This window comes from Phaenicophaeus curvirostris, chromosome 5, assembly GCF_032191515.1.
Source record: "Phaenicophaeus curvirostris isolate KB17595 chromosome 5, BPBGC_Pcur_1.0, whole genome shotgun sequence".
In the NCBI taxonomy this organism is placed as follows: Eukaryota; Metazoa; Chordata; class Aves; order Cuculiformes; family Cuculidae; genus Phaenicophaeus; species Phaenicophaeus curvirostris.
In genome coordinates, this window is record NC_091396.1 from 27506302 (window position 1) to 27521967 (window position 15666).

The 15666-nt window shown below is 40.5% G+C and overlaps 1 long non-coding RNA gene across 5 annotated transcripts in view; it reads left to right on the top strand.

Moving 5' to 3' along the window:
* LOC138721246 (uncharacterized) overlaps nucleotides 1-15666 on the top strand; it is a 63693-nt gene that overhangs the window by 22264 nt on the left and 25763 nt on the right. For 4 of the 5 annotated variants that reach the window (XR_011337523.1, XR_011337522.1, XR_011337520.1 and 1 more), the window contains exons 3-5: nucleotides 338-485; nucleotides 2228-2355; nucleotides 9564-11776. This is a non-coding gene — a long non-coding RNA (uncharacterized lncRNA). Of the gene's footprint in view, nucleotides 1-337; nucleotides 486-2227; nucleotides 2356-9563; nucleotides 11777-15666 lie in introns of those variants that run through there. The other variant, XR_011337524.1, reaches the window with a different exon arrangement.

Here is a 15666-nt window from a genome sequence, read left to right on the forward strand (position 1 = left end):
ACTTGAGCTGCATTTTTGTTATCTGTACAGTGAATTTAATTCATCTCACAATAATTGCTTTTCATGGCTTCCTAAGTATGTGAGTATCATAAGTTAAAATCACTTCCCTGGAAAATGCATTGCATTTTACTTCTACATATTTAGAATACCGTTTATTGTGCGCCTATCTTCCTGGGACTAGGTGAGAATCAATGAAGTATTCCATAATAAAAAGCATCCTTGAAAATATTTCTTGTCTTCCATGATTTCTTTGCGAGAATTTTATTTTATGTGCTTTTACTCATCTTATAGAAATATATTTTATATATAATATATATATGTTTGGACTTTCTTATAGTAGTGAGGATGGCTGCGTTCCGCTTTGTCCCAACAATGAAGAGGAAGAAGAGGAGGAAGAATTAATTTGAACAGAGAAGATTCAAGCTTAAAAATTAAAGGATAAAAGTGAGCTAGATCCAGATGTGGCTTGATATGATATTGTAAAGGTAAATGCAGAGCTATACCTGAAATCTTTTTAGGGAAACAGACCCTCCATAGTGGCTACGTGTGCTGTTGAGGCATCTACCCTCCTGTGTGTGCTACTAAGAGCATTCTGAGCAACAATTAGAACTTTTTCCTGGCTGTTGAATTTAATGTTCCTGTCATATATTGCCAAGAGGGTAATCTTATTGATCTCTAAAAATGTTGGTACTTGACCTGTGTGATTTCAGTATCATTAAGTATCTGTAACTTCCTCTAGAGAAACTAGCAACAAGCACACAGATGACCTTGTAAGTCTTGCTGAGAGATTGCATGCAGACATGGTTTTCAAGCTCGCTCACTTGAGCTAAAAGTGAAGAGGTTCCAGCTGCTACTCACATATCTGTATGCACTTTTGTAAAGTTAAACATAAGCATTACAGCTAAATAGTTCAGAACTAGTTTGGTTTGTGGAGTTACATTATTATTCTATTTGACATATGGTGGATGCTTAGCATTTTTCCACTTTCTTTCTTCATATTTGTATTTCTCAGATAAAGTGTTGCAGCACATGAAAGCAATTCCTCACATATTTAATCCCAATCCCACATTCCTGATAGGAGATCTAAAATTAGCAATGTTATCTCAAACTCAACCTTGCTGGAACTAATTGCAACTCACTCAGCCTGCTGTGAATGTTACAACTTGTCATCATATCCCTTAGTTGATGCACTTGAGCCTGTGTTCGAATGGTGCTTGGTTAAAAGCTTCCCTGGGAAAATGGATTGCTGTACTTGGGCATCTGGCCTCCTTTAGAAGCTTCATGAGATCAGATGAATTCTGCTAGGTGCAATGTTTAAAAAGCTTAACCAAAGACTTGAAGACAGAAGAGATAAAATCTGTTATGCTGAACCACGTAACTGTTTCCAGAATCACAAAATGATCTTAAAAACTAGTTCTGTGTGGCCGGAACTTGGAAGGTATTTGGGATAAAATTCTCCACTCTACAGTCATGAAATTCTATTTCACGTCTGCTTATTGGCTGTAACAATCCAATTACTCCAAACACTTAGAAAATGAGTATTTAAACTAGCAGCTGAACTTGGCCAGGCCTGGAACTAAAACCTTGCTTGGCCTCAACTTTTAGAAAGTATCAATACTGCTAACTCAGGTGTTGTGGACTTCTCTTTTCCCAGAAGTAAGAATGCATAAGGCTGTCACTTAAACTGCAGATTTGTTTCTTAGCACCACTGCAGATCAGTCTTCTGTTGTGTGAACTGTAAAATAAAAATCATGTCATCTCTCTTTTCCTACTGCAAAATAAGATTGGTGTCTGTTCCCTGCTTCTGTCTCCTTTCTCTCACATAACAGGAACTCTCAGACTGCTGCATTAGGTGGAGGTGGTGCCTAGCCAAAATGATTCAAGGAACATGAGAACCCTTTTCAGCCACATAGTTTTCAGTAGTCCTTTATAGGGCAGGTTGTTTTCCTATTAGCTGTTGCTTGCAGTTTCGTACTCTGGAAAACACAAGTATCCAAACGCCACCAATGGTCTGGTTCATAACAGAAGTTCAGTTGTTCCTGCTCTCTTGAGCTAATTCTCACTCATTAACTGGCACATCCACAGAAACATACCTCTTTGTTTCTGCATCATTAATTTTAAAACCTTCTCTCTGCAGAAGATGTAATTGAATTTGCTTTTGTCTTCCAGCAGCTGCAGTTCAAAGAGCGATCATTAAGAACATAATGGATTTCTTTTTTTCTTTCAGGGACTTTTGAAGATGGATCTGGCACCAGCTGAAGTACATCCTGGAGATCGTATGACCTGTTCCAACATTAGTCCTGGATATATTGCACATCCCACATAGCAAGGCGGTCCTCTGAAGCATACAGACAGGTATATCTCTCATTTTACAGGAGTTCTGGAATGCTGGAGAAAGGGTTGAAAAAGGGAAGAAAGAAGCAGGTAAATTCATTGCAAGGAGATTAGACAAACTTATGTTTTGTATGTCTTCTGTGTGTCTGTATAATTGCATATGTTTAGTTATTTGTGCTGCCGTCCAGGAAATGGCTCACATCAGCAGAAGAATACCAGTCTGTCCTATAAAATACATAAAATAATGTGCTGATAATGAATAATGGGGTATGTAAAGCCTCTAAGTGGTCCTAGGAGCATAATAGGAAATCTCTGAATTTTACTCCTGTTTCAGGATTTGTGTGCTCCAGGTGTTTCAAGGAATGTACAAACTGCTTACAAGGTTCCTGCCACTTAGGCTTTTGTTCTACTGCACTATCCTATGGCTTGTTACAGGCACTTAAACATGGGAATGGAAGATAACAAAAAACTAAACCAAAATTGTCGGTGCAGGAATTTAGCTACCAACAAAATTCTTCCACCTTCCTCCTCTGGAAGTAAATTTGACTTTGCCCTCTGTTGTGTAGGAGGGGTGTCAGAATTCATAGTTTGATTCATCAGTTCCTTTGCTTTCTTATTGGTGTGAATTGATTTCCCTACAAAGTGTCTCTAAAGCATTTGAATTTAAAATTATCTGTAATATGTCCTTGTGTTGTGAAAAAGACGTTGTCATCTCATTTATTTAGGCAGAGCACACACAAGCTTTTGTATGTGTGGGAGAGGGAAAGAGAAGCTCTATTTTATGGTTAAGCAAAAATACCCAGTTGTTGGGGAGGATAAAAATTATTTCTAGAGAACTGCAAATGAGTCATGTCATGCTTAATTCAATACTAAAATAACCTCAGAGCATTTCCAAGGCATCCAAATTCTATAACATTATAGAAGTAATAGGCAGGAAGTACCCTTTTTATAAAATAAACACAGAATCATAGAAAGTTTTATGTTGCAGGACCTCTGAAAGCCATTTAGTGTGACCTAATTGGCGTCAATTCAGAACTTTTGTATACAGTGTTTTGCATAAAATGTCTCTTTATGTGTAATCTTGACTAATAGAGTTCTATTTATGACTACTTGAAAAAGGTTAATAATACATTTTTTAAAAAGTAATTCCAGGCTGCAGAGAGTATTCCAAATGAGCGTGTGCGGGCTTGACAGACCTCCATCAGGAACGATTTAGGTGTAGTTGATCTGTTTAAGGAATGGACTGAGTAACATCCAGGCATCCCTTTAAGGAATAATTCTCTCTTAATAGCCATTGACCATTTCTTGATCCTTTGTAGTATGCTCATTAAGATTACACAAGATAAATGCAGATTTTAACAGTGCAAGAAGAGTTTAGAATGAGCTGAATTGAAATTTGTAGCTCTTTTGTTTGATGTGTCAGAGTAATGCAATAATGATGCATGCAACTGTCTCACCCCTTTGTCTGTTTTGTTATTTGTTCCTTTCTTTTTCTTTGATTAGTTTACAGTTTAGCTAATTTGAAATGAAAAGTAGGTTAAGTCAATTTATAGTGGACTACCTGCTAGATCTGCTCCTGCCAAGGGAAGAAGCCATCAGGCTAAGCATCAGAGCCTTCCGGCTGTGGGTTGTGGCTGCTGGCTGTGGTCAGACCTGTGATCTCTACGGGTACAGCCCAAGGATGTACAAATGGGGGTGGAGGGTGCAACCGAGCAAATGGACATCCTATTCCAAAGGAGCAAATATAGGGATCTCCAGGCTTAGTCTCTACTCCCGTCAGTCTTATCTCCTTTTCTCTGGCCTCCTGCAGTAAAACTCGCAGTTTCTAAAGGTATTTATGTTGAGTATTACCTTCTTCTGGATGTTCTTTATCTCCTGTGTTTAAACAATGGTATTTTCTTATTTCTCCTCTATACTGGGGGAGAACACCTTGACTTTTTAGAGCTGCATCTTTTTGCCTTTCAAGGCACGTGTAGTCTCTGCTTGTGTGACGTCAAGACAAGGAGTTTGTAGCATGCCTAGGATTGAATCAGATGATCTAAAGGAAGTCTGTGTCACCAGCATGTATGCTAAGTGAGGCAGACTGATGCACACAAACTGTATGCTACGTCAGCTTTCAGTTCAAGTCAAATTCTTGTGCTTGACCGTCACGGTCCGCGCTGGGCTAAGTCTGACCTGACTCAAGCATTGAATCTGCTTCGTGTAGTTACTGTCTTGAAAGCACAGAGATGGCTATGGAATTGTCTTAAGAAGAGTAAAAGGGAAGCAAGTATTAAATTTCAGAAGGGAGATGCTGTCTGCAGTAGCATTTTGTGTTCTGCAGCTCTATCAGGTGTATTGGCTAATAAAGAGTAAAAAATGTGTTTAATTTTTTATCACTCTAAGTAATTTTGAGGAAAGAAACAGCACGAGATTCCTTAAATTTACATTATTATAACTGTAGATACTTTGGCTCTGAATTTGAGAAACAGAGCGAAAAAGAAAAGTTATTCCAAGAGATTATTGGAATGCTTGGATGCAGTGTTAGGTAGGTCCTATTCAGATGCATTTGGAATGACTGTATTCTTCATTTTTCATCCTTTTTCCATGTCTGTTTATTTTTGTTATTTTGGTGGTGATGACGTTCTTGTAATCTTATTTTATAAATATGTGAGGGGAGGGTGTAAAGGAGATAGAGACTTGTTCTTCCAGTGGTATGGAGTGAAAGTACAAGAAGCAATGGGCACAAGAAATTTCACTTAAATGTGAAAAAGAACTTTTTTTCCTGTGAAGGCAATCAAACACTGCAGCAGGTTGCACAGGAAGATTGTAGGCTCTTTGTCCTTGAAGAAATTAAAAATCTAACTGGACTGTTCTTAGGCAAACTTGCTCTAGCTGACCTGGCTTGAGCAGTGAGCTGAACTATAGATGATCTCCAGAGACCCTTTCCAACCTCATCTATTCTGTGATTCATACTGTAGGGATCTCTGCCCTCTATGAGTGGGGATACTGCAGTCCCTGCCCAAGTTGTTCAGCACTTGCCATGGCAAGAGCCCTACGAGTTGTCTGTCCAGCGAGTGGTAGCAGTTGTTACTCTGCTGATATGTGTGATGCAAACAGCAAGCTACATGGCAGAACTGCGGGCCAAGCTGAGCAGGTAGATCCACTCTGTAACCAGTTCCTTGTATTTGAGTAGTTGACATCCTGTCTCTCTTTTGGCTGGAGATCTGGCTGTCACCTTCTTTTTCCTTCATTTTGGATGGTATGGTCCCTGAGCTTTAGAGGAAAGAACTTCTCTGCACAGACCAAGGTGTGGGTGAAGGCTGAGGGATTGTTGGTTTTGATAGACATCAAAGCAAGTAGGATTTGCTGAAGACACAAGGTCCTTTTCTGGTGAAAAGCAAGAAACTCTTTAACTAAAGCTGGATACTGAGGTAGTGTGTCCAATAGACTGGAGCATAGCTCAAGGACACAGTAGTGCAGGTGAAGAAACTTCAGCTTGCATGGGTAGATTCTGCATTTGTCTTTTCTGCCTGAATTGATTTTACCTGGTCTGTGGGAATGCACAAAGATTTTCCCTCCTTGCCCCTAGTGGCTGTTGTTAGGTATTGCCTTCGAGGCTATGTGCAATTGAAAATCTTGTGATAAAAAACAATGATTTAGAGAGACAGTTGTTTGAGACACATTTTGTGTCCTGAGTTGTTGTTCCATTGTGTTCTGTAGTTCTCAGAAGATAGTGAACAGATTCCACCTACTCCAGTAGCATGGAATCAAGTGTCAGGCTTATAGCCCTTCCTTGAGGCCAGTCTGAAAAAATTCCTTCAGGAGATATCCCAGACAGGAACTTGGTAAACTTTCCAGTCTCTGATCACAACTTATGTGACCTACTTGGCCGTTAATTACTGTGCTTGCAGCCAACTGGTAAAGCCTGAAAATATAGCATGTCTTTTCATCTTGCCAGCATCAGCTTGTGTATTACCTCTGAAACCTTGAACTTACAGGCAATGCTGAAAAATACAGGTGTTGAGGCATCTAGCCGAGGAGTGCATTTTGTTTACCACACATCTAGGCTGTCTTGTATTTAGGGTCAGATGAGTCTGCTGTTCCTTCACGTTAGCAGTGTCAGATATCCCTCTTTTGCTTTGTTGTCCTTTCTTCCTTTGGGCTTTCCATCAAGGTATGTGGTAGTGCTATGACGGTTCTGATTTACTGCAGAGATCCTCCAAAGCATGAAGCAAATACAACCTAATCTAGTTTGGCAGTCCTTTCTTCTTGTAGGTTAAACCAAGTTGCACATTTTTGCATTTGCGTGAGAGCTTACATGTGGACAGTTACACTGCAATAATCTTGTTGGAAGATTGAGCATTGAGGGTTATGCTGTACGAACTTTGGATAGGAAACAAATTTATTTGCTGACCCACTGACATTCAAGATCAAATTCTGAAATCTAGTTACAGTTGTAATATGAAGGCATCTTTAAAGTGAGTTTTCTGAAGGTGATGCGTCAGTGTGATGCAGTTGATGAATAATGTCCTATTCTTTGGCCACCTTTAAGATTCACGTTCTAAAGATAAATGCAAGTTTCCTCTTTACTGCCAAAGTGGCATGCCTGAGTTCTGACTTGGGAGGGTTGTCTTCAAGGTGTAAGGGTAACTGCACCTTCTCTGAAACTTGCCCAAAGCAACTGAGTTTTAGTTGTTGGGGTGGAAACTGACAGTATCTTTCAAAGATGACTTCAGTGCCCTGAAGTTTGATAGTACCCTTCACATCCTGTCATTAGATACTGAGCATTAGGGGACTGGGATGACCAAGACATTAAAATTCCTTTTCGACTTTTATAGATACCCCAGAAGAGTTGCTGATACAATAATTAAGTCTTTGAACAATGACATATGGGTTTTATTTTCATTTCCATTTAAATCACAGAATGGCAGGGGTGGAAGGGAGCTCGGGGAATCATCTAGTCCAACCCCGTTCTAAAGCAGGTTGTGCAAGAATGCCTCCAGGCAGGTTTTGAGTATCTCTGGAGAAGGAGACTCTGCACCCTTTCTGGGCAGCTGTTCCAGTGCTCCATCACCCTCACAGTAAAGAAGTTTTTCCTTCTGTTCAGGTGCAACTTCCTGCACTCTAGTTTGTGCCTGTTGCCCCTTGTCCTGTTGCTGCCCACCACTAAGAAGAGACTGACTCCGTCCTCTTGACTGTCACCCTTTAGATATTTATAAGCATTGATAAGAACACCTCAGTCTTCTCTCCTCCAGGCTAAATAGACCCACGTCTCTCAGCCTTTCCTCGTAAGAGAGATGCTCGAGTCCCCTAATCATCTTTATGGCTGTCTGCTGGACTCTGTCCAGTAGATCCTTATCTTTCTTGAACTGGAGAGCCCAGAACTGTTCACAGGACTCCAGGTAGGCTCTCACTAGGGCAGAGCAGAGGAGGATAACCTCCTTTGACTGTCTGGCCACACTCTTCTTGATGCATCCCAGGATACCATTGGCCTTCTTGGCCACAAAGGCATATTGGTTAACTTTTTGTCTGCTAGGACTCCCATGTCCTTCTCTGAAGAGCTGCTTCCATCTGGTCAATCGCTAACCTGTACTGGTGCAGGGGGTTATTCCTGCTGAGGTGCAGAAACCTCTACACTTGCCGTTGTTGAACTTCATTAGGTTCCTCTCTGTCCAGCTCTCTCGCCTATCCAGGTGTCACCGAATGGCATCACAGCCTTAACGGTGTAGCAGCTGCTCCTCCCAGTTTAAAAGCAAATTCAGTTATCTGCCTGTGGTTAGTTAATCTGGTTAAAAAAACCCCAAAATTTGCATGTTGCATGTTTCAATGGACTAATGAGGGGAAAAAAGCCCTTGTAACTAAATTAGGTAATACTGAGACCTTCTTGGAATATTTTTGATAGACTACTAAGAACTAAGGTTAACATCTTAATTTAGATTTTAGTGGTTTCTGGAGGAGGGTTTCACCTAGGGGGGAATAAGATTTTTCTGTTACAGAAATGAGTATTTCTGTATCCTAAAGCAGCAATCTTACGAGGAGCGACTGAGAGAGCTGGGGTTGTTTAGCCTGGAGAAGAGGAGGCTGAGGGGAGACCTCATTGCTCTCTACAACTACCTGAAGGGAGGTTGTGGAGAGGAGGGAGCTGGCCTCTTCTCCCAAGTGACAGGGGACAGGACAAGAGGGAATGGCCTCAAGCTCCGCCAGGGGAGGTTCAGGCTTGACATAAGGAAAAAATTCTTCACTGAAAGGGTCATTAGGCAATGGAACTGTCTGCCCAGGGAGGTGGTTAACTCGCCTTCCCTGGAGGTGTTTAAGGTGCGGGTGGATGAGGTACTGAGGGGCATGGTTTAGAGATTGGTGGGAATGGTTGGACTCGATGATCCGGTGGGTCTCTTCCAACCTGGTGATTCTATGATTCTATGAATCTAGTGAAGGGAAAGGACAATAAAATTTGCCAGCATGTTCCTTTGACCTGAAATATTGCTTACTAGAGCGGAAGGAATTCTGGTCCTCTGTGCAGTGTTCATTCACAGCTTTGATGGGTTCTGGCTCTGGGAACTGTTAATCACTGGGGATATTCTGTCTTTCTGCTGTAGAGGGATACTCCGTACTAGACTGGGATCAGCCCTCTGCAGAGAGGGAACCTGAAAGACCTAATTTGTAGTCAGGGAGACATCTAGCTGCTTCTGAGAACATATGATATAAGGGAAGCTTAAAATCTTTGGGTTTAAATGGTGTTTGAATAGTCACCAACCACTTTGACCCATGTTCTTTCATGACTGAAGACTGAAGCTCTTAGCAGCAAAGCTCCCTTAACTCTTAGTTGGGTGCTTCCCCCAAAAGAACAAAATGGATATAAGGTTTCTCTCTTTCTCTGTGAGCCTTTTTTCTCTCTCTTTACCATTTGTGTGACAGAGCCAAGTCATTTGGCACTTTGTTTAGCGTCCAAGGTAAATTCTTAGATCCCACTCTAAACCCGATTTGGACTTACGGTAAGGAGTCATTGTGAAGGGTTGTTGAGGAGACAGTGGAGTTGTATTCTGAAGAGGAAATCTCATGCAAATCCAAAGTGAATTTTCTTAGAAGAAACTCACCTTTTATAGCTTTTCTATTAAAAATGAAGTAATTAAATATGTTGGACTTGATGGAATTGTACTGTCTGGCAGATTGCTAGGCTGTGTTGGTGACACAGTGGAAAAGGTTAGATTCTTTTCAGACACGCTTAATAGCTGCTGTTTCTTTCTCAGACCTTGAAAAAGCACCTACTCTTCTACAGACTGCTGAATGCAGAGAGTCCTTTGGGATTTGACCTTTGAGCAGCTCCCTCCTGTGCAACTGAAGTACCTGCCGATGGTGACACACAAAGAAACTAAGGAGAATGCACCAGCACTAGGTTTGTAGCAAACACTTGTGCAAGAAGAGAGCCAAGGGGAAGAAAGGAAGAGCTCAGTTTACACTTTGCTGATGAAACTATGTGCATTTCAGACAGTTTGTGTCTTATGTGGACATTCTTCGCATCTTTGCAAACTGAATGCTCCCAGACCTGCAGAACAATACACATCTCAGTATGTCACAGCATGTGCTTGTAGCCTCTCTATGATGAATTGTGGAACATTTTCCTCCATTCTCTTTCACATGGTTATGCTTCTCTGGAGAGAGGGTGAGAATGTGTCTGAGAGGCACTGGACTGTTGAAAAAACTGAAGGAAGTAGAAAAGCCACGTCATTCGTTCAGCCTGGAGACTGTGGGTTCTGAAGGTAATGTCTGTCTTCCCCAGATCTTTCCTTTGCTTTTTTTTTTTTTTTTGTACCCTGAGTTTTGAATGTCCTTTCCTCACAATATCCCCTGCAAGTAAAATGACAGTAAAGCAGGGAAGCTGACACTGAGAACTTTTTAAAAGATGTACAGATACATATAAGCAGTTTCTCCAGTGTTCTGTGCACACAGTCAAGTCACACAGACAAGACATACTGGGTCAGACCTCTAAGAAATAGTAGTTCGTAGTGCAGTGGTCTAAACACTGGACATCTTCCCTTGGCTGACTTTTGGATAGTCTCTAAACTGCTTTTTCTCCCTTAATATGGTTATCTGTATAACAAGATTAAAAATAATTTCTTAGCAGAGCAGGATGCTTGGCAGTAACCACTCTCTGTTGGAGGAGGGCAAAGTATCTGCTTGTTTACTGAATATGTATTGGCTGCACTCTGAGAAGAGAGGAAATTTAAGTGATGTTCTTAAGATTAAATGTAATTTTAAAAACTTGTAATTTGATCCTGCTTCTACGTTCAAATTCTGTATTACAGCCTCAGATACAAACATTACAGATACAGTGCCCTAAAAGGCTCATCACAAGCACCAGATCAAATTTGGAATTTACCTTATGTGTGGTCTCGCTGGACGTTTTATTTATATCCAGTAATTTTTGCAGAACTATGGTCATTCTGGCAGGCTTTTGTTTGGTGAACTTAATTTTAAAAAATGTTCTTCCTAATGTTATTTCTTTTCTTTTGTTCTTGTACACAAGTTCTTCTGGAAGGTGCAGGGTGATGCCTAGCCTGAAGACCTATGCTTCTCTCTTTACCTATCAAACAGGCTAAGCTAGCTTCCCTCCAAAGAAACCCTGCTTATACTAACCTTGCTCTTCTTAATGTCCTGAAAGAGGGTAGATTGAGATTAGAGATTAGGAAGAAATCTTTTACTGTGAGGGTGGTGAGGCACTGGAATCAGTCGCCCAGAGAAGTTGTGAATGCCCCATCCTTGGAGGTGTTCAAGATGAGGCTTTTGATCTGTGGTTTCACTCTGCTGCACATGAAGTAATAAAAGCCTAGTGGTCAACTTGAGTGGCTTTATTGTTAAACATTTTAAAAGTACTTGATGTGACTAAAAATGTAATCAGTGGTTTTCAGGCTTCTATTCTGACTAGATGGTGGGAGCGCAGCAGTTGCCTTTCAAGAGCAATGGATGGTAAAATTTAAGGATTCCTATCCGCCCATGTAAGAACGGCTTTCATCAAGGAGTTTGCCCCTTGCCTTTCAGACCTCCAGTTGTAAAGACTCTTCCAGTCCTTTGTACAATGCAAAGTTGAGATTTGTGATGTGTACAAAATGTAAACAAATACTTGTATACTTCTGGACTTTTTTTCAACTATGAGAATGCTCTTTTTAAATCTTTCTTGAGTTTGGATAGTTCTGATTGCAATTTATCAATATCTTGGGAATGCCACTGCTATGAGGAAACACGCTAAGCTTTGGTGCTCTGTAACTGAGCTCTTCAAGCAAAATGTATCCCCTGCTTGTGTGATGGGTCAGTGTTACAGGGCACCAAATGCTGTGTGTATTGGGGAAGGTGCTGTGTGTACTTGGGGAAGGTGCAGCGTAGGTATTATGTGACTTGTCACATGCCACAGGTGGGAGGACAGTAAAACATTGTCCATGGTTGGTATTTGTAGGTGATGAGAGTGGAGGTGGATTTCATTTTATGAACTCTGAAAGAAGTAGAAGCTTTCTGAGAGAAAGTAAAGGATCCCAAATCGTTCTGCAGGCCATATTTGTGTGCAGAACATTCTAAGGATGCTGCTTTCAAAACTTTGTCACTTGAGATGGCACAGGATTCCTAAGCTTGAATGTCTTTAAGAATAGACAGCCTTGTGCAGATTTCTCTGCAGAACACTAGAGGGCATTGCTTTACCTAGTTTAAATGCAAACTTTCTCAGCTTCAATGCAACTGATACTAAAAAAAGAACCCCAAACCAAGAAACCTGGTTTGAATTTTCTGCGCTTTTTAAATTTTTTTGCATGTACTTTTGGAGGAAGAGTGGTGAACTAAAGAATTTTTGTGTAATTGATTGCTAAGGATCATTCAGTGCTTTGCTAGCAGGAACATTTTGGAAAAATCCTGGTAAAGTGAATGGAAGATTAAGCTGAATGCAGTTTAAGGGAAACAGGACCAAAGTGTGCTGGTTCTGTTAATCCATTTTAATCCCAGTCAGAGTGAGTAGATGAAAATTAAAATTGTCCCCCAAATTTATGTGACTTATTAACTCCTTATCAAAAGATTTCTTTAATAAGAAAATAATTCTGCTGAAAATAAGACCGGCAAATAGGTTTCTAGGGTTCAAGTGGTTCTAACTCAGAACAGCATATGGTTGTGGGAGACAATAACCCCAACAACCACCACATAAAGAAGTCCCCACAGATGCTATCTTCTAATTCTTAGAAAGAAAAAAAGATATCTTCTGGTCCCTAGTAGCTAGAAAATGCTTGGTTTCATCAAAGTGACTGATGTTATCCCATGTAGGAACAGTGGGAATCTGTATTGGGACAAATCCTGCAGGGGCTGAGCTGGAAGACAGCAACAATCTGGTTTTAAAAACCAACACTTAATTGGACTGGAAATGAGTTGAAGATAATCCTAGTATTGCTGTTGAGTTGGCAGGCAATATAGCGGGACTGTCTCAGTTTTGCCTCCCATAACTTACATGGCAGCAGTTTTCTGCGTTCTACTGAATCTTTATTTGCGTTTTGAAAAGGGGAGAGAGTCTCCCATCAACTTGATAGCACATCCTCTACCGAAAAGAAATGGAGCTGACTTGTGATCCTCAAACTGTGTGAGTAATATGAGTTCCCTGGATTTAGGATCCCTATGCGATGACTTAGCCCAATTCACTGAGCAGTGGCAATTCCCAAAGAAGATATAGGCAACTCAGTGGCTCTACTACACAGGATTAGGACAAAGACTAGAAGAAGAACTCAAAATAGGACTGAAACCCCACTGTGTGGAAACTTTTCAACAGAAAAGTACACATGGAACATTATATGATTGAAGTGCTTGCATTCCACTGTATTTATTGACTACTTCAATTTGACAGTGGAATTTAACAATCCATTTCTAGACTAATGCAGTCACTTGTTAATAATATCAGGCAAACACTGAACACCTTTTACTGATGAAGTCATGGACAGATAGAACAAGCTATAAGATTTGAGTATATAAATATGCTATGGGTCAGACAGAAAGTAAAGTAGAAAGGCATGTTCATTCTCACTTCTGCTCCCTCCTAGTTTTGTAAAGTTGTCCTTGGAAATCTCTCATCAATGAAGTGGTGCTGCCTGCAGCTGATAATGAAGTCTGGGGGTAAAACATGTTTTCTTTCAACTTACAGAAACTGGTATATGCTCTGTTCACAAAGCTGACCCTCTGATATCCATTTTAAGAATAATTTTATGATAATTCACTGGCCTTTGCACTCATTTTTAAAAATTGGTCCTTTTTTTTGTTCCTCTTAGAATGGAGAATGCACTGTGAAGGTTTGGTGTTGTTTTGCATGATGAACAGTGTTTGTATGCATGAGTAAAATGGCCAATGTGCATTCCCCTCCATCCCTTTTTTTTGTGATAATCTTCTGTCTCAAATCATCTGTTGCAAAAATGCTGCATGTGAATTTCTAGCCAGGCCCATCCCAAAAAGGAAAAGAAGAGCTTGAAGAGACCAAATTGTCACACTGCAACTTCAGTTGGGTCAAAAGGAGCAGACACTGCACCAGCAGTGTTGTGGTGAGCCTCCATGTCAGTGTTGTCCTTCACTAGGCTCTCCTTCACTCCCCATCTCTTTTTCCCTTTCTGTTTTAAATTTTCCCCGTCATAGTAACTTCTCGTTATTCTCGATTGGCTTTCCTCACTCTTTTGGCAGTTTGCCGAACCAATCAGTAATTCAATTGTTAAGCTTGGAGAACAGATGCTGCGTCTGAGTTTGAGGTGGAAGCTTGCATCTCTTAGGGTGTTGATCTGAAGATCTGGAGAGAGGTCCATAGATAACATGCTCAAAGCGCCCGTGTGGAAACATTAGGGCAAAGAAGGCTTTAACTTTGCTTTTAAGACTCAGACTGCCTGCTGTGTAGGTGGTGTAAGCACATCACACTGTTTGGGTCTTATTTGTCAGATATTTGATAACACTTCAGCAATTAATCTGTGGGATCTGTCAGCTGAAAGGAAGACTGATGCTTCTGAATGAAGTGACTTCTTCACTGTTAGTGCTTTCACCACAGTTTTGCCTTACAAAATGAATGAACATGTCTCCAAAAAATTATTCTAGGCTACCTCAACGCATGTGGGCTTTTGTTAGCAGTTTCCATCACAATGCATGTTCAGGATGGCTTTTTGATCTCTTCAGAGTGGCAGGAAATGCAAAGAGCTCTGAATTGACTTCAGATATTGTACTGTTGGTAGTGGATTGCAGTTTTGGAAGGAGGTTGTTTCATGTTACACCATGATGATACAATGACAGCCTCACAAGCATGCTGTGCAACTGTGAAGATATGTTAGCATCCTTCAGAAAAAATGAGCTGCTTGATACTCCTGACATCAATATTTCTTTCAATATAGATTATAAAAAATAGATTTAGAATGATACAAAAGTTTCTAATAAAGTACTGTGTATCTTTTGTCTCTGATGTGTGTCAGCTCCCTCACAAAATGTTAGTTGTGCTGCTGTCCAGAAGATGCCCCAGCTCATTTTTGTTCTTGGTACTGCCTGCTGTGGTTTATTAGGTTTGGTTCAATGAAATCATTTGGACGGGACCTGTCAATGCTTTCCTCCTGTCTGTCCACTGTGAAAAGGAGTGGGAGAAAAGGGGATGTAAAGTATTCTTTTTAGTGCATTTCTCTCTTTTTGGTACTGTTTCATGAACACTTAAAACATTTACGGGGGAGAGTGTGGGCTTGCTGATCATGCTTCTTTGCAATGAGCTCTTATCAGCAAATTTTATGTTTTACAGTCATCTCTGAATCTCAGGTTTTGTTGATGTTGGTGAGGCTTATATTTTTTGAAATAGTGCAATCTGCAAGTTAAAAGTAAGATGCAGAACTTGGGTATTTGTGGCCAGCAGTAACTAAGAATATCTGCTCCTGTGCATCGTGAGTCAAAGAGTTTCATTCTCTGTGTGCCCTAGTGCCACAAAGGGCTAGCATTGCACTGCTGGAGAAGTTAGCAGCTGCGTGCCCATGTGCATTTTGCAGACCTCCCCTGGAATTAGCATGCAATTGCCAATATTGACTTAGGGGCAATAAATTTTGTCTTCTTGTATGAGTGTCTTCTGCCAGCAACCTACTCTTAAGGTTAAGAAACTATTCTCTATTTTGCAACCCAACTTTCCCTTTGAATCACCAATCTTTGCTTACTGCTTTCTGCAGCTATTTATTTCAGTCATTCCTATAGCTAGCTGCAGATAGAAGAAAGAAGCAATAAGCCTATAGCTAGCATGGAATTATTGGCCTCTATTTAAATAGAAAATGTGATTTTATAGTCATAATAAACATTTTCCAGAATGCAGTCTCTGGTCTAAACTAGAGAGAA